The sequence below is a fragment of the Pseudophryne corroboree genome, chromosome 1 (assembly GCF_028390025.1).
Source record: "Pseudophryne corroboree isolate aPseCor3 chromosome 1, aPseCor3.hap2, whole genome shotgun sequence".
In the NCBI taxonomy this organism is placed as follows: domain Eukaryota; kingdom Metazoa; phylum Chordata; class Amphibia; order Anura; family Myobatrachidae; genus Pseudophryne; species Pseudophryne corroboree.
Window position 1 is genome coordinate 1,192,544,758 of NC_086444.1, and position 21,879 is coordinate 1,192,566,636.

At 39.0% G+C, this 21,879-nt stretch overlaps 1 long non-coding RNA gene across 1 annotated transcript in view; it reads left to right on the forward strand.

The window, feature by feature from the left end:
* The window catches only part of LOC135016193 (uncharacterized), a 321,242-nt gene extending 310,812 nt beyond the window's left edge, over positions 1–10,430 (forward strand). Inside the window, exons 3-4 of the long non-coding RNA XR_010214378.1 lie at positions 9,239–9,315; positions 10,349–10,430. This is a non-coding gene — a long non-coding RNA (uncharacterized LOC135016193). The remainder of the gene's footprint in view (positions 1–9,238; positions 9,316–10,348) is intronic.
* Positions 10,431–21,879: the final 11,449 nt, after the last annotated feature.

A 21,879-nucleotide genomic window follows, 5' to 3' on the forward strand; every position in this document is an offset into this window, starting at 1 on the left:
GCTAAAACTGTGGTAGAGCAAGCTGGGATGTGTAGTTTCACAACAGCTGGAGAGCCACAGGTTGGCCAGGCCTGCTGTATTCAATATAGAATAAAACAAATACACATTTACAAATGTTTTTAACCCACAATCATGATATTTAGGGAGAAATTCAATTAGCTGTGATGTTAAAAAGGCAAATTCATGAAACAACCTGAAAAGAATAAACCTGTTGGCGCAATCAATATAAATGATTAATATTATATAAAATCAGTCACCTTGTGATCATAAAATAAATGGTTCTATTTCGTCAGACCTCAGAAGCCTGTCTCTAATGGCTTCAATATAGCAAATACAATTTATATAGAAAAGAGGTCGCGCTATGGAGCCAATTAATTGTTCCACACCATTCTCAATTGTAAATATTTATTTAAAACATATAACCATGTAAAAACATAAATGTATATTTTGTTTCTAGAGTATTAAGATCTGGTGTGGTCACAACACCCTCAACTGCATACCAATTAATGATTCTCATTCATAAAATTAAGTGAGCTGAATAGTAAAATGTCCAGACCGGCAATATATTATGCCACAAATTCAGTCCGTAATAGGATCCTTTGTATTGATTTGCACCCAATGATAAAAGGACACTGATGTTTTCGTTCAGAAACTGTGCACCACAGATATAAAAAGTCACAGGTACCTTTGCTCACTCTGTCCCTTGTGCTTGTAATACGGGACCTGTTTGCAAGTTTGAGGAGCTTTAAGTGTGACCCGAGCGTCCCCGGGATTACACGGTGTAATGAACAACTATTACCTGTGAGTTGTAGCAGTGTGGTGCATATAAGTGGCAGCTTCTGTGTCCGTATAGCAGGATGAGGAAAGGTTTCCGTACGGGCAGCCCGACAGTTCTCACGAGGGGGCTAATGCTGTTGCTCAGCCCGCTCCAGCGGTCAGCCGCCTCGCTGCTCCGGCTTCCAAAGAACACTGTTCTCTCCGGCACTGTGTGAAGGTAACTTCCACGGTTTGCTAGTAGCAGGTGCCGGGTGCTCTGGAAATGCCGGGGGAAGGTCTGAACCATTCAGCAGTCAGCGATCACTTAAACAGGGAGTCCTAGACGCGTTTCGTAACATCCAGTTACTTCTTCCATAGGCGGTACTCCCAATTGTTCACAGAGGGTCCTTTTATATGCTGATTTTCTTCTTGTGAAGATAGCACACCTGTTTCAATTCAGGGAAGGTTTTCCTGATTATCTATCAGCCACTGCAGCTATTTACGAACAGGCTCTTTCTATCTACCACATTGCACAGTAAATAATACCGGATCACAAGAGTGACATTTAACAGAATCGATAGTGTATTCACAAACCTATAATTTTTCAGAAATACATCTGCATTAAAATATTAACTTTAGAAAAAAGGCTGAGTTCACGTGTTAAAACTAAAATATACCTGGTGCAATATAACGAAATCAATATATATATAAAAATGCACCAATTCATACGCACCCATGCATATATCCACATGTATATGATTAAATAATCTATATACATATACGTACACAAACAAATGCCCAAGGACAGGCACACACAGAACATATTAAGTGGTCCTCGTTGGTACTATGATAACTTAAAGTATATGAACCACAGAAAAAAATATAATAATACATAAAACACTGAAAAAATCTTCATATTTATTTTCTATTTTTAATTTTTATCAAAGACAAAATACCCAAAGGAGTCAATTGACTCTAGCCCTAGGAATATGTAAATATTCACAATAATTTAATAAAGCCTGTTTTAAATTGTGATTAATATCACTACCCAACCATCTCTACTTCGGGGCTTAAGAATATATCGGAACAACCAAAAGAGAAATTATCCAATCTTACTCAGACGGTATCCTATCTACTAATCAAACAGGGTAATTATGAGCTCACTTTAGATGGATTACTTCACATGAACATATGAGAGGCAAGAGATCAAAAGGATAGAGAATAATTTCAAATTAATTAACATAATAAACCACAAGAATTATATATATATATATATATATATATGTAGAGTAAAAATCAACATAATAAACCACAAAAATTATATATATATATATATATGTAGAGTAAGGACAAGTTCTTAGAATGTTCCAAACAATTCTATAATGTCCTTCCCAGTGTTCTTATAAAGTTATGGGTCTATTTCAATATACTCATTAAGTCCTTCTGGTACAAGGGTCCCTAGTGTATGAATCCAATAATTTTCACGTGTGCATAATTTTCTATATCTATCCCCCCCTCTCTCGGTTGGTTTAACGCGCAAATTCATAAAAGTACCTATTCAATTGCCACAAAAACATTTTTGCAGTAATTTTGTCATTATTGGGATGAAAAAGTGCAAAATTATGAAAATTGGGGTAATAGATATGAGACAGGTATATTGGGCTGCTTTATGAGTGTTTTTCAACTTGCAGGTGGGAGTTACCAGTCTGTTTCCATTTTTTTTTAAAGTCCCCTAAAATTATCAAAATATTTATGTATACCCATTTTTATGTACCCCAAATTTAACAAGAGCACTTATTTTGCAGGAAGATACAGTAATTGCTTTCTAACATTTTTTTACATAAAAAAATGCAAATAACAGCAATTTGACACAATTTAAGTACCAGAAATATGTTTATTATAACCAATAATAAACTTTTAAACTGCTAGTATGATGTTAGTTTAGTTTAGTTTTTTGGAATTACGGACAGATTTTCCCATTTTTTATTTTTCAATTTCAGCACTAATTTTTGCGGTAATCCCATTTCCGCTCATTTACATTTGAATAGGGTGAATTGCAGGAGCACACATACCCATGAAAAGCCAGTTTTCGCTACAAAATAGATGTGAAAATGACAATTGTGGTAAATTGCCATGATTTTGCCGCTATTTTAATTCCCCCATAATGTCAGACTAGCTTTCCATATGCAAATACAATTTATAATAACCATTCAGATAGAACTCTAATACACTCTTAATAGTGAATGGCTACTGAAAGTTCCTACAAAACAGATCTCTTTAAAATAAATGAGTAATGTCCAGGACACTGTGCAATGTATTTCACTAACTATATAAGTAACTTGAACGGTGGAAACCTGGGTCACATTTGAGTCCTTGGGTGCCTTAATATACAAGTTCGGCACTGTTATAGGAAGAATAGCAGTAATGTCTATCCATCGGAAGATCTCAATAGGGATGCACTTCCTCTCACGTTGCTAGGCACAGTTTACATATATGGTGGCAGATGCTCAGTTTATATTAGAACACTTGCTCTCTTTGCTGGATCACTGGAAGTGCTGTGGAACTATAAGTTTCACAATCTTTATACTCTTTTGGCTCTGGATCTTTATGCAGCATAACTTGACTGAGTCTCCCAATAATCTTCCTCAGTGTTTCTTTCTGGGGCTTTGGTCTACTTTTACAGTCTTTTCTGAGATGTGCTGGCTCAATATAGAGGAACACTCATCAAGACTTATGTAGAGTGAAGGCTCAGATGCAACATTTTGGAGAACTAAGCTTGAGAAAGAAGTTGCATTCTCCAGAACATCACTGATGAGCCTTTACTTGAAATATGTCTGAATACCTGTAAGTTCCAAATATATACAGTACTGTACAAAAGTTGTATGCAGGTGTGGAAAAAAAATGCTTCAAAGAAACAATACATTCAAAAAGAGAAGTGTTAGTAATTTATTTTAATCAATTAACAAAATGCAAAGTGAATGAACTGAAGGGAAATCTAAATCAAATCAATATTTGGTGTGACCACCCCTTTGCCTTCAAAACAGCATCAATTCTTCTAGGTACACTTGCAAACAGTTTTGATGGAACTCGACAGGGAGGTTGTTCCAAACATCCTGGTCAACTAACCACAGCTCTTCTGTGGAAGTAGGCATGCCCAAATCCTTCAGTTTCTTCATGTAATCCCAGACAGACTCAATGATGTTCAGATCAGGGCTCTTTGGAGACCATATCATCACTTCCAGCACTCCTTGTTCTTTTTTATGCTGAAGATAGTTCTTAATGTCATTTGCTTTATGTTTGAGGTCATTGTCCTGCTGTAGGATACATTTGGAACCAATCAGATGCCTCCCTGATGGTATTGCACGATGGCTAAATACCTGCCTGTATTTTTCAGCATTGAGGACGCCAGTAATCCTGACCAAGGCCCTCATTCCGAGTTTTTCGCTCGCTAGCTGCTTTTAGCATCATTGCAAACGATAGGGCTGCCGCCCTCTGGGAGTGTATCTTAGCTTAGCAGAATAGCTAACGAAAGATTAGCAGAAGTGCTACTAAATAATTCCTTGCAGTTTCTGAGTAGCTCCAGTCCTACTCCTAGATTACGATCACCTCAGTCCATTTAGTTCCTGGTTTGACGTCACAAACACGCCCTGCGTTCGGCCAGCCACTCCCCCGTTTCTCCAGCCACTCCTGCATTTTTACATGGCACGCCTGCGGTTTTTAGCACACTCCCTGAAAACGCTGAGTTGCCGCCCAGAAACACCCACTTCCTGTCAATCTCACTACGATCACTCGAGCGATGAAAAAACGTAGCTCGAGCTTGAGTAAAACTACAAACTTTTGTGTGAAAGTACTTAGCACATGCGCGCTGCGTAGCATGCGCAGAATTGCCATTTTTTCACTTGATCGCTGCGCTGCGAAAATCGGCAACAAGTGATCAACTCGGAATGACCCCCCAAATCCTCAACTCCATTTGCTAAAATGCAGCCCCAAACTTGCAAGGAACCTCCACCATGCTTCACTGTTGCCTGCAGACACTAATTGTTGTACAGCTCTCCAGCACTTTGGCAAAAAAACGTCCTTCTGTAACATCCAAATATTTCACATTTTGACTAATCAGTCCAGAGTACCTGCTGGTATTTTTCTGCATCCCAGTTCTGATGTAATTCATCTGAATTCAGAAAATGTTAGTTCCAAAATATTGTAATAATTTGTGGAACTGACCAGCCCCTTCACGGCTTACCTTTTGGTCATTCCCCACACTGACTTTCAACAATATGAGCATTGCTCCGCCTCCGACTCAGGTATCCATATGGATTTTAAATACACAGTATGCTTCTATCAGCTGTCTCTTTAAATGAGTGGGAGAAGGCCTAAACCCGTGATAGAAGCATGCTGTGTATTTAAAACCCATATGATCCGGAGAAGTGCTCTGTCTCACAAAAACAATTAAGACATAACAGAAGTGAAGAGGCCTTTATCCAGAGCAAGGTCAAAATGAATAACAGTAATGCATTTCAGTATCATGCTATAATGTTTCAAAAAAAAGAAATAACTTAATATTTTTCTTGACAACAATAAACTAAGCTCTTTGCTATTGCAGTTGGATAATAGGTTTTATTACTGGTAGGCAGAAATGCTACCCACATGCGGATAAGATGTATACAGCATACAAATAAATTAAATGTTGCAGTTATTACATTTTGTATCTAATACATAAAACATATTAGTGCACACTGAATCCTTTTTTCCCGTTATTCAGTTTTACTGTAATCACTGTGTAAATAAGAGGAAAAAAGTTTAAGTCATTAGAATAAAATGCTATAGATACAATATAAAGTGGCTGTAAGATATATTTCCACTCAATAAAATATTTATAAAGTTATATTTAACATAAGATTTTTCTTCCCACAGAAACACCCAATTCAACACAATTTTTACAAAATTATTAATTAAGAATGCTGAGTGTGAGAATTTGGTAATACTTAACTTTTTTTTCTCCTTTTGATGTATATTAAGCTAAGTCATTTCACTAAGTTAAGTAAGGAAATTTATTCTAGAAAATTTATGGCAACTGAATACTTTATTTAACTATAAGAGTAACACAAATTTCATCATTAAAGGCTGGGATCGAAAGATTAAAATGTAAAACTGTGCAATATGCTTCTAAAATAACAAATATTAATTTGAAATTATATTGACAATGTTTTTTATAATAATAATAATAATAATAATAATAATAATAATTAAAAAAATCAAAATCATTTCAAAATCAATAAAATCAATTAATATTATCATCATGACAAATTTAAATATTAGGACTTATTGCATTGGTCATTATTATGTCCTCCTCCTTTTAAGAAACATTAGCAATAGTAACATATGCTAATACGGCAAAAATAGTATATTTTAATTGAACAGTTCTGATGGTAAATCTAAAGCACATTTAATGAAAGCATAGTTCCCTCCTATAAAGCTTCTATAGTATACTTTTCTATTATTATGTAATTACATGTTTAGTTTTAGCTCATTAGATGAAGTTCAGAAGTTGCCTTGGAAACATTGTGTTAGAGTATCGTTAACTAAAGTTTTAAGCTACATATATTTTCTGCTTGAATGTACTGTATATTGTTAACGTTGAGAGAATATCTTAAGAATTGTGTATTTGCAGTGTGGTTTAATTCTAAATAAATACAAAATTATAAGCTTATACTCCTTTAATTAAGTCATGTAGCTTGCTTGGATACATCAAATAGTTAAACTCTAAAATATTTAAAGAGCAATTAAAGTTAGTACTGTCGATGGTTATTATTGAGCTGAATAATAAACAATAAATGACTCGGGTCTTTATACTTATTAAACTCACATGGAATACACATGATGTCATGGCTGTAGGGATGCCATCAGTCACATGACTGACCGCGGCATCCTGACATTGATATTCCTGACATCAGTGGAGGTAAGTATTTCTGCATCCATCCCCTCCATCACCTACCCTAACCCACTGGGGGTGTCGGCTACGGCTATCGCTCATGGGGTGATAGCTAGAACTAACCCGCCTCCTAGTGCTTAACCCTCCCCCCTCATCAGTGACTAAACCTAATCCCCGCCCCACCGGACCCTAACTCTGAAACCCACCTCTATACTCACTTTCAGGATGTCAGCTGTTGGTGTTCCGGTGCCGGTCTCCTGAGTGATGTCGGGATTCCTGCGTCGGACACATGACTGCCGGCATCTCGACAGATGGGATGCTAAATGCCTCCCATTCACACTTCTCTGAAGTGTAGTGACATGTTAAGGAGGTAGTTTTTCAGCTAAGCAGATTGAGTGCGAGTGCCATCTTTTGCGAGTGTGAGTGCCATCATTTTTAGACTGATCTCTAATGCAGTAGCACACATGGGGGAGGAGGGGGTCTGACTACCCAACCCCCCACCCCCTTCTCCGATAGATCAATTATTTTTCCCTGCACTGAAGCTGGCTGCCACGGCCTACAAATTAAGCCCCATCGCTCATGTCATTTGGCCCTTCTCCCTCACGAAATGATCCAATGATCACAGCACCTCCATTAGTGTAATATATATATATATATATATATATATATATACAGCATGGATGTCTGGCACTCACGCTTTGCTGAACAAATTCATCTGGTGCACAACCTCTCATAGGAGCATATGGACAAAACATACTGGAGGCACTCAGGAAATAATGAGACAACACCACCACTGGTAAGGTCCGTGCCAGTGGTGGTGTCATCTCATCATTTCCTGAGTGCCTCCAGTATGTTTTCTCTCTCTCTCTCTCTCTCTCTCTCTCTCTCTCTATATATATATATATATAGACAGTTTTTGTGGCAGCACTCCATAATAACAACAGTTACTTGCCTGGTGCCCTCCTAGGTACCTCAGTAGCTCGAGGTCCAAAATAGCAAACAGAAATGATGACAGGCAACAAGCAGGGTATGTATATATATATATATATATATATATATATATATATTCCACACGGACCGGCACTCCCTCCTCCACTCAGTGATAGCTCCAGTGCCCTCCAAGAACATCCAAACAGGGGTACAAAGGGGTACATTAACCCCGAAACTACGGTTTGTTTGTGAAATATAACTTTTGCAACTTTAAAGTCTCCGAGTGCCGCCTCTTTCTTTGCTTCTTATATATATATTTTTATTTTTTTTAGGGGGGGTACTGTTACGATGGTACAAAACTACTGTGTAATGGAATGTCCTTTCCATAAAGTTTCTCTCCAAGTAATATAATTCCAATACACTCCTCATTCTACGAATGGCAGTTAGATTTCTCCTATGAGGTTGTTGTTGGGGTACCTAAAAAATGTGATATACTGAATGGGGGTAAAAAGAAGTGCTCTCTACAGTAGTGTATTAACCCAACATTGTTATGCGTACCACAATATGGTATCTGAAAGGTTCATCTCCGGCTCTTTTCAGGTTCAGATGGGATATCCAAATACTGCCACCAGTAGGGATTAATTTGGCCCTCTATGCAGTCCCTTCTCGTCTCAGGGATGACCTGATCCATGGTAATTGTTTTATGTGGATAAAAATAGGTTTTCACTGCCATATATAATTCGGGGGCATGTACAACATAACAGGTAAAAATAAAAAAATAATTTTCTTACATTCAGAAGAATTTATTTTGGATATTGTGCAGGTGATGTGCACAAATAGCCTCAAAGCGTTTTGTGACTTATGGCCACTGGCATGTGGCTGGGCTTCATCAGGAGTTTTGGGCAATGCCATTTTGGGCATTACCATGCATGTGTGGGAATAGCCTCATTTTCATGTGTGCATCATGGCCCATTGGCAGCCCATTAGCTACAACAAACATGTGCAACTCTATAGTAAATAGGCCAGTCTTATGGTTCCTGCTCCCTTCTCAGTGACGGGGTCTTGATATAGAAATAAGTATTGAAGCAAGCCATCATTGCCTGCCTCCCCCAGATAGCATCCTTATACAGCTAGGAGCAGATGTAGCCATGTTCACCTTGACTGTGACAGTGACCGTGTTGACATTTATCATGTCTACCTGGATGATATGCCGACATGATTTACTGTTGACAAACTGTACTTGGTAGTCTAGTAGTCTCTTACTTTCTCCTGGGGGCAGTGGGATTTTACTGGTCCAAGCAGTGCGGTTAAAGTGACTTCTAACATGGGGCTGTGGTACTGCAGCATTCTGAGTATTCTCCCCCCATGCCTAACCCTCCCCTAGTGCCTTACCCTAACCGCCTTCCATGCAGCATAACCTTAACCCCCTCCCCTACAGCCTAAACCTATCCACCTCACCCGCAGCCTGAACCTATCCCCCTCACCCACAGACTGAACCTATCCCCCTCACCCGCAGCCTAACCCTAATCTCCCCTCAGAGCCAAACCTTAACCATCTCAGCAGCGCCCAATCCTAACAGTCGTCATTTCACATAGTTACATTTCATTGCAAACCTGTTCACAGTTTGAGGGTGTCAACTTGGTGCCTCACGACAGATTGAACCAGCTCAACATTGCGAATGTTACTTCTGACCACATAAGGTAACAAAGCTTATTTTGATTTCAGTTATAGATTGAGCAATATATCTATGTACAGTATAGTGCTTCTTTAAATACCACCATATCTCCATCAATGAATAAATGCATACCAGAATAAGTTATCATTGTTTAGTGCTGTGACTTCATTACCGTTTTTACATTCAATGCATCTTTTCTCACTAACACTGAATGACATATTACTGCACTGTCAATGAAAATGAGGCTTTATCTTAATATTCCTCGGAGGTTGCTAAATGTGATTGATGTGCTGCTCTAATGTTTTGCCTACTGAAAGTATATTGAATAAAGCATTATAAATGATTGCCAGTTTTATTTTGTATAATAAAACAACATAGTATAGCATTATGATTTCTAAACAGATATCACTACATGTAAAATGGAATTATGCTGGTTTGAACTGTCTCTATGAGCTTGTCACTACGACGACTGTCCAGCATATTGTTTAGTCAAAATAGTCATTAAAACTGTTTGTCATTCAGTGAATTGTTTATCCAGTTTATTGCTGTAATATGTGTATAGGTACTTTACAGGTGTGACAACACTCATCCTACATACAGATGGGTCCACATTTATCTTGACTTCTTTGCTGCACCTAGGCGCACCATGGTTTATTAGCATAAGCCTTTCATCTATTGTTCTCAGCTGCAATACAATACAGAGAACATTACAGCAAGGGATTAAGTCATTACAGCAGGGGATCAAGTCTGACTGACCTGGCTAAATTAATTCTATTAAAGGCCAAGATAAACATGGATCCATCTGTATAATTGCTTGCCGCGTGCATACGATTCACAGCAACTATTAGTGACTAGGTGCAGCATGCATACACACCAATTATTCATTTGAATCAGGTGTGTATGCACTTGCCCGTGAACAGCAGGTATTGTTGTGTTTGTGAAAACACAAAAAGAAGAAAGAAAGTGATCTGTTTTGGGTGCACTAATTATTTAAAACATAACCTCTATTTTAGTTATCACGATAAAAAATGTTTATTGTTTTATCCGACATCCTGCAGATGATTCGTATGCGAAATATCTGAAAAAAACATAGAAAAGTGGTGCTAGAGTTGACAATACTGTGAACAGTAAATAAAAAAAGTAAGTATTATAATAAATGTATTAAAAAAACAGCTGGGCGTCTTATTGTGTCTACTCTCTTTGCAACAACATGTTCATATAGATCACTGATACACAATATCACATTCCTGACAGTGTTGCAATTTTGTTCCTAATATAATACAAATGTTACTTTTTCAGTTCATCCAGAAGTTCTGGCACATTGCCCAGAAAAGTAACTATATTGGGGTATATTTACTAAGGTCCCGATTTTGACCGAGATGCCGTTTTTTCATCAAAGTGTCATCTCGGTAATTTACTAAGCAATAATCACGGCAGTGATGAGGGCATTCGTAATTTTATGGAAGTCCAACAAAAAAAATACAAATGAATACACCATCGGTCAAAACGCGGCTGTTTAAGTATGAATCTCGGTAATTTATTAAGAAGTGCAAAGCAAAAAAAAAAAAAAAACACTGCCGTGAAAAATTACAACTCGTAAAAAAGTGCTAAAAAAAAACCAGACCTGCTTTTTTAATCCGTGATTGTATAGGCATGCAGGGATCCATGAGATCCGTGCATGTATATCAGTGGGAAGGGGTGGGAAAGTGGTTATTTTATAAAAAAAAATTGCGTGGGGTCCCCCCTCCTTAGCATAACCAGCCTCGGGCTCTTTGAGCCGATCCTGGTTGCAGAAATATGGGGAAAAAATTGACAGGGGTTCCCCCATATTTAAGCAACCAGCATCGGGCTCTGCGCCTGGTCCTGGTTCCAAAAATACGGGGGGAAAAAAGAGTAGGGGTCCCCCGTTTTTTTAAAACCAGCACCGGGCTCCACTAGCTGGACAGATAATGCCACAGCCGGGGGTCACTTTTATATAGTGCCCTGCGGCCGTGGTATCAAATATCCAACTAGTCACCCCTGGCCGGGGTACCCTGGGGGAGTGGGGACCCCTTCAATCAAGGGGTCCCCCCCCAGCCACCCAAGGGCCAGGGGTGAAGCCCGAGGCTGTCCCCCCCATCCAATGGGCTGCGGATGGGGGGGCTGATAGCCTTTTGTGATAATGAAAAGATATTGTTTTTAGTAGCAGTACTACAAGGCCCAGCAAGCCTCCCCCGCATGCTGGTACTTGGAGAACCACAAGTACCAGCATGCGGCGGAAAATCGGGCCCGCTAGTACCTGTAGTACTATTACTAAAAAAATACCCAAAAAAAGACAAGACACACACACCGTGAAAGTAAAGATTTATTACATACATGCACACAAACATACATACATACTTACCTTATGTTCACACGCAGGTCGGTCCTCTTCTCCAGTAGAATCCAAGGGGTACCTGTTGAATAAATTCTACTCACCAGATCCAGGGTCCCAGGGTCCGCGGGGCAACCATTTGTAATCCAGGTACTTGAATAAAATAACAAAACGGAGAGCCGAGCCACGCACTGAAAGGGGCCCCATGTTTTCACATGGGACTCCTTTCCCCGAATGCCAGAAACCCACTCTGACTGATGTCTAAGTGGGTTTCTTCAGCCAATCAGGGAGCGCTACGTTGTAGCACCCTCCTGATCGGCTGTGTGCTCCTGTACTGTATGACAGGCGGCACACGGCAGTGTTACAATGTAGCGCCTATGCGCTCCATTGTAACCAATGGTGGGAACTTTCTGCCCTGCGGTTGACCTAAAGTGACGTCACCGCTGAGCAGAAAGTTCCCACCATTGGTTACAATGGAGCGCATAGGCGCTACATTGTAACACTGCCGTGTGCCGCCTGTCACTCAGTACAGGAGCACACAGCCGATCAGGAGAGTGCTACAACGTGGCGCTCCCTGATTGGCTGAAGAAACCCACTTAGACAGAAGTCAGAGTGGGTTTCTGGCATTCGGGGAAAGGAGTCCCATGTGAAAACATGGGGCCCCTTTCAGTTCGTGGCTCGGGTATCTGTTTTGTTATTTTATTCAAGTACCTGGATTACAAATGGTTGCCCCGAGGACCCTGGGACCCTGGATCTGGTGAGTAGAATTTATTCAACAGGTACCCCTTGGATTCTACTGGAGAAGTGGACAGACCCTCGTGTGAACATAAGGTAAGTATGTATGTATGTTTGTGTGCATGTATGTAATAAATCTTTACTTTCACGGTGTGTGTGTCTTGTCTTTTTTTGGGTATTTTTTTAGTAGTAGTACTACAGGTACCAGCGGGCCCGTTTTTCCGTCGCATGCTGGTACTTGTGGTTCTCCAAGTACCAGCATGCGGGGGAGGCTTGCTGGGCCTTGTAGTACTGCTACTAAAAACAATATCTTTTCATTATCACAAAAGGCTATCAGCCTCCCCATCCGCAGCCCATTGGATGGGGGGGGACAGCCTCGGGTTTCACCCCTGGCCCTTGGGTGGCTGGGGGGGGGACCCCTTGATTGAAGGGGTCCCCACTCCCCCAGGGTACCCCGGCCAGGGGTGACTAGTTGGATTTTTGATGCCACGGCCGCAGGGCACTATATAAAAGTGACCCCCGGCTGTGGCATTATCTGTCCAGCTAGTGGAGCCCGGTGCTGGTTTTAAAAATACGGGGGACCCCTACTATTTTTGTCCCCCGTATTTTTGGAACCAGGACCAGGCGCAGAGCCCGATGCTGGTTGCTTAAATATGTGGTAACCCCTGTCATTTTTTTCCCCATATTTCTGCAACCAGGATCGGCTCAAAGAGCCCGAGGCTGGTTATGCTTAGGAGGGGGGACCCCACGCAATTTTTTTTTTGATTTTACACTGTTTAATTTAAAAAAAAAAAAAAAATAAACCCCAGCACGGATCACACAGATCCGGCCGAGATTCATTTTTAAAAAGTCGGCAGTGTTTTGCTAATCACTGCCGTTAAAAAAAAAAAAAAAACACGAATGACATCGACATCGGAACAAAAGAAAAACCCGAATACGACAGCTTAGTAAATTAGGCGTAATAAATTCAAAAAGTTGCAGTTTTACACTTTCGATGTCATTCGTGATTATTCTCCCACCAAATCGGGAGAATTACGAATGTTAGTAAATATACCCCATTGTGTGTATTATAAGCTACTGATCAGTTATCTTTGTGGGAGAATCAGTTTATCAATTTATTTTTATATATAAAAATGCTCCACAATATTGAGACAGAACAGCATGTAAATATCAACATAAAGAGAATAAACAAATCTTATTCATTCTCATACTTTCAAAGCTGCAGTATTGACAGGTGGCATTTATGATACATTAATTAGCAGAAGAACGAAGTCTATTCTGATAAAAAAAAAAAGTTAGATCCTATCCAAATATATAGGAAGTTCATATCCCCTTTACCATCTCTCCCTTGAAGTGTCAGATGTATTCTCGGCGAGAGATTGTTTCCAGACTTAACTGTATTTGTTCATCTCTCACATGTCACATGTAGAGTCAGATGAACTCTCAAATGGGATCCGGTCTGAAGATCGACAGTATCTAGGTCGACAATGTTTAGGTCGACCACTATAGGTCGACAGTCACTAGGTCGACATGGATGGAAGGTCGGCAGGGTTTCTAGGTCGACATGTGCTAGGTCGACAGGTCTAAAGGTTGACATGACTTTTTCACATTTTTTTCTTTTTTTGAATTTTTTTCATACTTAACGATCCACGTGGACTACGATTGGAACGGTAATCTGTGCCGAGCGAAGCGGTAGTGGAGCGAAGGCAACATGCCCGAAGCATGGCGAGCGAGGGGACGCGGTGCACTAATTTGGGATCCCGGTCACTCTACGAAGAAAACGACACCCACATTTTTTTTTCTCATGTCGACCTTTAGACCTGTCGACCTAGCACATGTCGACCTAGAAACCCTGTCGACCTTCCATTCATGTCGACCTAGTGACTGTCGACCTATAATGGTCGACCTAAACATTGTCGACCTAGATACTGTCGATTTGATGAACCACACCCCTCTCAAATATGGGATATGTTGCCCGGTGTTATCTTAGAGAGCATTTATCCCATATATGTCCTGTTCATCTCTCATATGCAGTGTCAGATATACTCTCGACGAGAATTTGTTTCAGATTTAACTGAATTTAACTAATTTAGTCATCTCTCACATATAGTGTCAGGGGTGTAGTATGGTATGCCAGTGCCGGGAGCCCGACTGCCCTCATACCGACAGCGTGGTGAGAGCGCTATGGGCACGGTGGCGCGCGCGCCACACTATTTTATTCTCCCTCCTGGGGGGTCGTGGACCCCCACGAGGGAGAATAGTTGTCGGTATGCCGGGTGTCGGAATTCCGGTGCCGGTATACCGTGCGCCGGGATCCCGACATTCGGCATACAGAAGACCACCAGGTGTCAGATGTACTCTCAATATGGGATATACTGCCCTATATTATTTTCAAGAGCATTTATCCCATAGATGTCCTATTCATCTCTCATATATAATGTCAGATGTAGTTAAATTGTGGGATATATGGGTAACCTATTTCTTGACTAATAGGATGATTAATCCATAAATATCCTTAGATTCCATATTGGATATTTATCAGGTCTACGTACAGATAACCTCTCACTTATAGTGTTGGGTCCAAAGTGTATTGGTAGTTAGACCTCTTTTGATTTTGTAGTCAGAAAATAGATGGATCTATTCACATTAGATTCTAATATAATAACTGTCCTATAGACTAATATATCTCCTGTTGCGTTCCATTTTATATTATGTACCGGATTTATCATAAATTGCAAAGATTAACAGAACAGTCGATATGCTGACTAGCCTTAAGATTCAAACCCTTATCTAGGGTAGTGGTTTTTTTCCCCCAAAATGCAGCTAGAGTATCCTAAATACTATAGTATTAAACTCCAAAGGATATCTGAGTATTAGCTATAATGTATTCTATACAGTGTATTGTCGCTGCGCATGCACAGATTCTCATTGATAGGTGTCTGGGGTTTAAGATTATCGTAATCAATGTTACAGTCCCCATTTATTACACCACCACTGATATCTATGAACCATGAATATTCATTGGTCCTGATATATACCACATCTGTCAATATACTGCTCCTTATATTGTGGCTGTGTGTTATAATAACACAGGTACTCAAGTATGTATGATCTTGAAATTCTTACACATGTAAAATGTATTACTATTGAAGAATAACAATAATCCTTATCCCTGTCAGTTTGTGATGCAGTCCACAAAGATTATCATATGAGTATTAGCTGCATCAACATAGATTAGGGGCTATAAATGGGGTATTGTACAGCAATGGAACTAATTCATACTGCCGCATATGCAGTAATATCAGATGAGTGGGCTGGTATCACATTAGCCCCAATAAGTTCCACTATATCTCAGACAGGTGAATACTCTGTATAGGTTTAGACCAGGAGGTCCGTAGTATAGACAGTGTGTGTGGATCTGTGGCTTGTCAGCACTGCTGTATAGCAATGATGTTCAGTTCTGTGGACCACTGGTTTGCTATCCCTTCAGTTTCAATAGCTGTCTCTCAGAATCTCAACTGGCATATATATATATATATATATATATATATATATATGTATATATATTGAAACATTTGCTTTTAAACTGTATTGCTATTGAGAAGTAATGGTACTCCTTATCCTTGTGAAGTTATTATCTGTATTTGCATATATTAAAGAGTATGGATAGGATGTGTTATAACCGAATAAACATTCCCACAACCACTTATATGGTAATGTCTAATTTGTGGGTCAGTATCACATTAAACACAATTAATTCCACTGTATCTTAAGTGGGTCAGTGCTCTGTATATATTTAGGAGAAGGGCTCCATAATACGGACAACATGTGTAACCACGGCTTGTCAGCACTGCTTTATAACAACAGTATTCAGTTCATTGCGCCGTTGGTTTGCTGTGCCTAAAATTACAATAGCTATCTGTCATATTCTGGATAAACGTACATGTGTATTAATACATTTATTTGGACATTTGGGAATGTAAAACAAATCAGCACTCTGTATAGATTTAGGAGAAGAGCTCCGTAATACGGGTAGCATATATAGCCGTAGCTCGTCAGTACTGCTGTATGAAAACAGTATTTAGTTCAGTGCGCCATTGGCTTGCTATCCCTGCAGTTACAATAGGGTAGCATCTAGTTTACCTTCTTGGAGAGGACCTTTCCCATAACCCCCTGGGTCCATGTCACAATCTATTTGGAATAGTAAAGTGTGGTGAGCGAAGCGGCGCGGAGCGAGACACCATGCCGAAGCATGGTGAGCGAAGCGAGCCCGCGAGGGTCCAATGCTGCATAGAATTTTTTTTTTACCCCAAACGAATGGAGAACGAAGAAAACATTTAGGTGCTATAAGGGCGGAAGTTCTCTCCTGCCCTCTCATTTTGTCACTTCCAGGTCCTGAGCACGAAGGTAAAATAGACACAACTGTTACAATAGCTGTCCTGTCATATTCTAGGTGAACATACATATATATTGATACATTTGTTAGAACATTTGAGAGTGTACACGTAGGATGCCCAGCCGGTGTCCTACGTACGTTTCGCAATGGCTTCATCAGGGTAACCTGAGGCAGGGGAAGAAGGATCTTTTTATCCAGTCCGCTTCCAATCAGCTGATCCCACAGACTTTTCAAATCTTGCTAGGCACCAAGAGCCGTTGAGTATGTGATTATATCTATGTGAGGGTTATTCTATCTCTATATAATTAAAGGACCATCCATTCCATATATTGGTCCCTTCAAGTCAAATACCGCTCCCATTACCTTCTAGAGCGGTTCAACCCATCCGCTCAATGGGGGTAATTCTGAGTTGATCGCAGCAGCAAGTTTGTTAGCAATTGGGCAAAACCATGTGCACTGCAGGGGGCAGATATAACATGTGCAGAGAGAGTTAGATTTGGGTGGGTTATTTTGTTTCTGTGCAGGGTAAATACTGGCTGCTTTATTATTACACTTCCATTTAGATCTCAGTTTGAATACACCCCACCCAAATCTAACTCTCTCTGCACATGTTATATATGCCCCTCCTGCAGTGCACATGGTTTTGCCCAACTGCTAACAAAATTGCTGCTATGATCAACTCAGAATTAGGCCCATTGTCTGTATCATTACCATTGTATCAGTAAACTGTTCCATACTATATAAATATGTAAATAAATATGTCAATTAATCATGTACATATTTGTATTGATGAGTTAATTAATTAGAAATGTATTATATTATCATTTTGGTTTATATGGATCTCTGTAATAGATAATACTGGATGTCATGGGTACCATAAATTGTTACATCAAGGTCTCGATTAAAAAATTAGCCTTATATGTTACTTATAATTTAGCAACATATTACTACGTCTGCAATCCATGGAGTGGCATGAAAAACTTCAACATTTCATACAAAATAAAATAAAATAAATAGAAGGAGTTGGATGAAAATGTGTAAGCGATGAGAATGGTATGTACAACCAATGGTATGTACAATCAACCAACCACAAATTATTAGATTTCCTATCACTTTCTGTGTTTATCAAATATTTATGAAAAAGGATCGACCTACAAGAGAGCAGGGCAAAAAAAGACTAAAAAGCCTGACCCGGGGCACACTTTTATTATCTATAATTTAAAATTTAACTTTTATTATCACTTGATAAAACTGTGAATTACACAACAAACACTAGGTAAAGTAGACAATTTAGTACATGCAAAGATATAAGGTCAACAGACCATTATCTAGGATAAGGTCATGGGACCAATTTAGTACATGCAAAGATATAAGGTCAACAGACCAATATTCAGGATAAGGTCATGGGACTATTCATAAAGGTATAATCAAAGATAAATATATTTTAGTGGGGCAGACCTTTAACTGCCACGAGCGAAAATATTGTTCAGTAATAGTACTCTAAATAATCATGCGGAAAAAATATTTATTGGGCCAGATATCAATGATATCATATGTAAGTGGGCTGGTTTACCACATGAACTTATCGAGCACCAAAATCAGATTATAAACTCTCCCCTGGTATGTAACCAATTATCACAGTAGCAAGGAGAGTGGACTTCCCTGTGTGCGACTTCTAACCATCAGATATCCAAAATCCCAAAAGCTTCCATATATAATTCATATGTATGCCATATCATAAATGCAGGTAAATAAGCAGAAATCTGTATATTTCCAAACCCAATTGCATATGCATAGGACTGTAGGTCTCCATTTTGGGGGACACAGCTCCAACAGGATGATGCGCACTTTGTTGTTTGTGTAGAATTAATACGTGCCTCAAAACATCATTCAAAAATTCCTATGTATAATATAATTTGTAATCAGTTAAGATATGGGATTGGAAAGTATCATATATCATTGATTTCAATACAAATTTCATACCAATCAGTATACCCTTACATGGAAGCAGAGAGATGATACAGCACATTGATCATGCTTAAATTTTGTCACTGTGTGAAGTTTATATGTGCTTCAAATCATATAAAAAAAACATTGATTTCATCCCAGTGTGGAGTTTGTATGTGCTTCAAACCACAGAAATTGGATAAGCAGTCAGTTTCTCTTGAAAAATAACCCCATATAGGAATTAAATGCACAATTTTGAATAACCTATATCTATATTATATATACAGCATAAGGAATGATTCTCCTCAAATCACAGCTGGAAATAAATGAATAGTAGCTTTCTTCATGAAGAATACCCCTTAATGGGAAAAATGCATAATTTAGGATGCCCTATATAGATGTTTCAATTCAACATGGAGAACACTTCATGGATAAACTTCCTTGAATGAAATAGGAAAAATACCGGGGTATAGGAAGGTGCAGGCCTTCTGCTGTCTCAAACATCTGCTTATAGCATCGAATGTCAGGATGAGAGGGGTCTGCCTCCTTCACCGCGGTATTGAAATAGGAGAAATAGAGGTACCAACTTCTGCTTTTCCAATATTGCTGCTCAGAGCACTCTGTTGCTAAAACATTGCAGAGTAGCCGGCTGCTGGAATGAGAGAGTGTGTACATAGAAAGGAAATCACACAGTTATCCAGTTGAGATAAAGAAGAAAATAGTACCAAAGTACTTGAAGGGTTGAACCTTCTGCTTTCCCCATATCTGCTGTCAGCATCGAATATTGGGATGAGAGGGGCCCATTCCCTTCACCTTGGTATGAAATAAGACAAGTAGAGGTCTCAATTCTGCTTTTCCAATATTGCTGCTCAGAGCCCTCTGTTGCTTTATAACATTGCAGAGTGGCCCGGCTGCTGGAATGAGAGGGTGAGTACCTATATGAATAGTAAATAGTCAAAGAGCTGTATATTATAAATCCACAGGTCTCTCTGTGTTTGGATATAGGGATTAACTATTCAAAATATGTGTAAACTGCTAATTAGTGGAATTGGCACAAGGAGTATATTGTACATGGATTAATCTAAAGCATTCTGGTACCTGTGGTACACCACTCCAAAGTTAGCTATCTACTGCAAGCCTCCCATGCAATGTTAATAACTAACACATTTAGCCTGTACTCAGACATTGTGCATGCATGAAGTCTATTCTATATTAACAGCAGTCAGGAGTATATTGTACATGGATAAATCTAAAGCATTATGGTACCTGTGGTACTCCACTCAAGAATTAGCTATCTGCTGCAAACCTCCCATGCAATGTTAATAGCTACCACATTTGGCCTGTACTCAGACATAAAGCATGCATGTAGTCTGTTCTATATAGTCAGCAGTCTGATAGTAATGTGATACATCAGACCGTGATTTGCGCTGGCTATATGGTTACCATGCAAGTTCTGGTGTGACTTATCTGTGAGCGCTAACATTGCATGGGAGGTTTGCAGCAGATAGCTAATTCTTGAGTGGAGTACCACAGGTACCATAATGCTTTAGATTTATCCATGTACAATATACTCCTGACTGCTGTTAGATTCAAAAAAATGTTTGTGTTTGAGGTCAATAAACAGTATCTCTTCTGAAATATCGATAACTGTTAACCTTCCTCAGCATTAAGTTATATGACACTTCAAAAACTCTTCCTTACAACAAGGAAGGATCAGAGAAAGGTGGCATCTTCAAGGGAATTTGTGTAAACTCACAGAGTTAGTTCATTTGCATTGAGACAGGAAAGCTACAGTAGGCAGAGAAAGTGGAATTTGTTTCAGCTTATTTTCAGCATATACAGTAGGACAGAGTCAGCCTCAATTCTTTGTACAATCTTTGAAACTCCCATGCCAGGAAGGTTTTACCTTGAATACTCTGTTTCTTACCATAAAGCAGAAATATATTTCATTTGAGAGAGTCTGTTTTTTTTCTCAAACATTTTTATTTGATAGAAAATCTAATTGACTATATGAGTATTATTTTATCATTTTATACAGTATGTTAAGCAATTTGAGTAACTTTTCTCAGATTAATGTATTATTTAATCAGTTTGGACTCTGTGATTCTTATCGGAACCATATAACCTGGGGATTGGCAGTACATGCACCATATATGTGTTACACTAGAGGTCACTGTTTGGATAATAATAACTTAATAAATAAAGTGTAGGAATAATTGAAAGCTACTTAGTGGAGCAGATAATTCCTGAAATAACTGTTAGTGTTGGCAGGAATTTGGAATATTAGTCATGAGTGGGATAAATGTCATGGGAGTAATCAATGCTATAAACAGACCAGGTAGTTGTTTTTTTATTTATTAACTTTGTATCAGATCTGAATGATACAAAGTGAGTGCTGAGTTGAGTATCCCTTATCCAAAATTCAAAATCCCACATTTTTGGGTCCACTACTGAGATAATGACACATATCTATATATATATTTTATATTTATATATATATATATATATATATATATATATATATATATATACATACACACACATACTATATATGTCATTTTGTCAGTAGGGGAACCAAAAATGTTTGATTTAGTATTTTGGATAAGGGATACTCAACCTGTATATGGGAATTGGTCATCGTGACAAGCATTTTTAAAGGCTAACAATTTATCCTATTCATCTTTAGGGAATATTAGTCATATTGGTATTTCCAGGAAGATCTGTTAAATAAACATACATATTAAACAATCCATCCATAACTTTAGATATGGTAAAAAATCTTAATTGTCATTTATGAACAATGGGGTCTGTTCATCATTTGGGGACCTTGATAAGTACAAGCTACTGGAGAGACTTGCCTACACTCGCCTCACACACTTTCTTAACTCACACAGCCTACTGGACCCACTTCAGTCAGGATTTCGTGCCCAACACTCCACAGAGACAGCACTGACTAAGGTAGTGAATGATTTGGTCACTGCTAAATCTAAAGGACATTTCTCTCTACTTATTCTCCTTGATCTCTCTGCTGCTTTTGACACTGTTGACCACTCTCTTCTCATACAAACACTACAATCCCTAGGTATTCAGGACACAGCCCTTTCTTGGTTCTCATCCTACCTATCTAATCGCTCCTTCAGTGTTCGTTTCTCTGATTC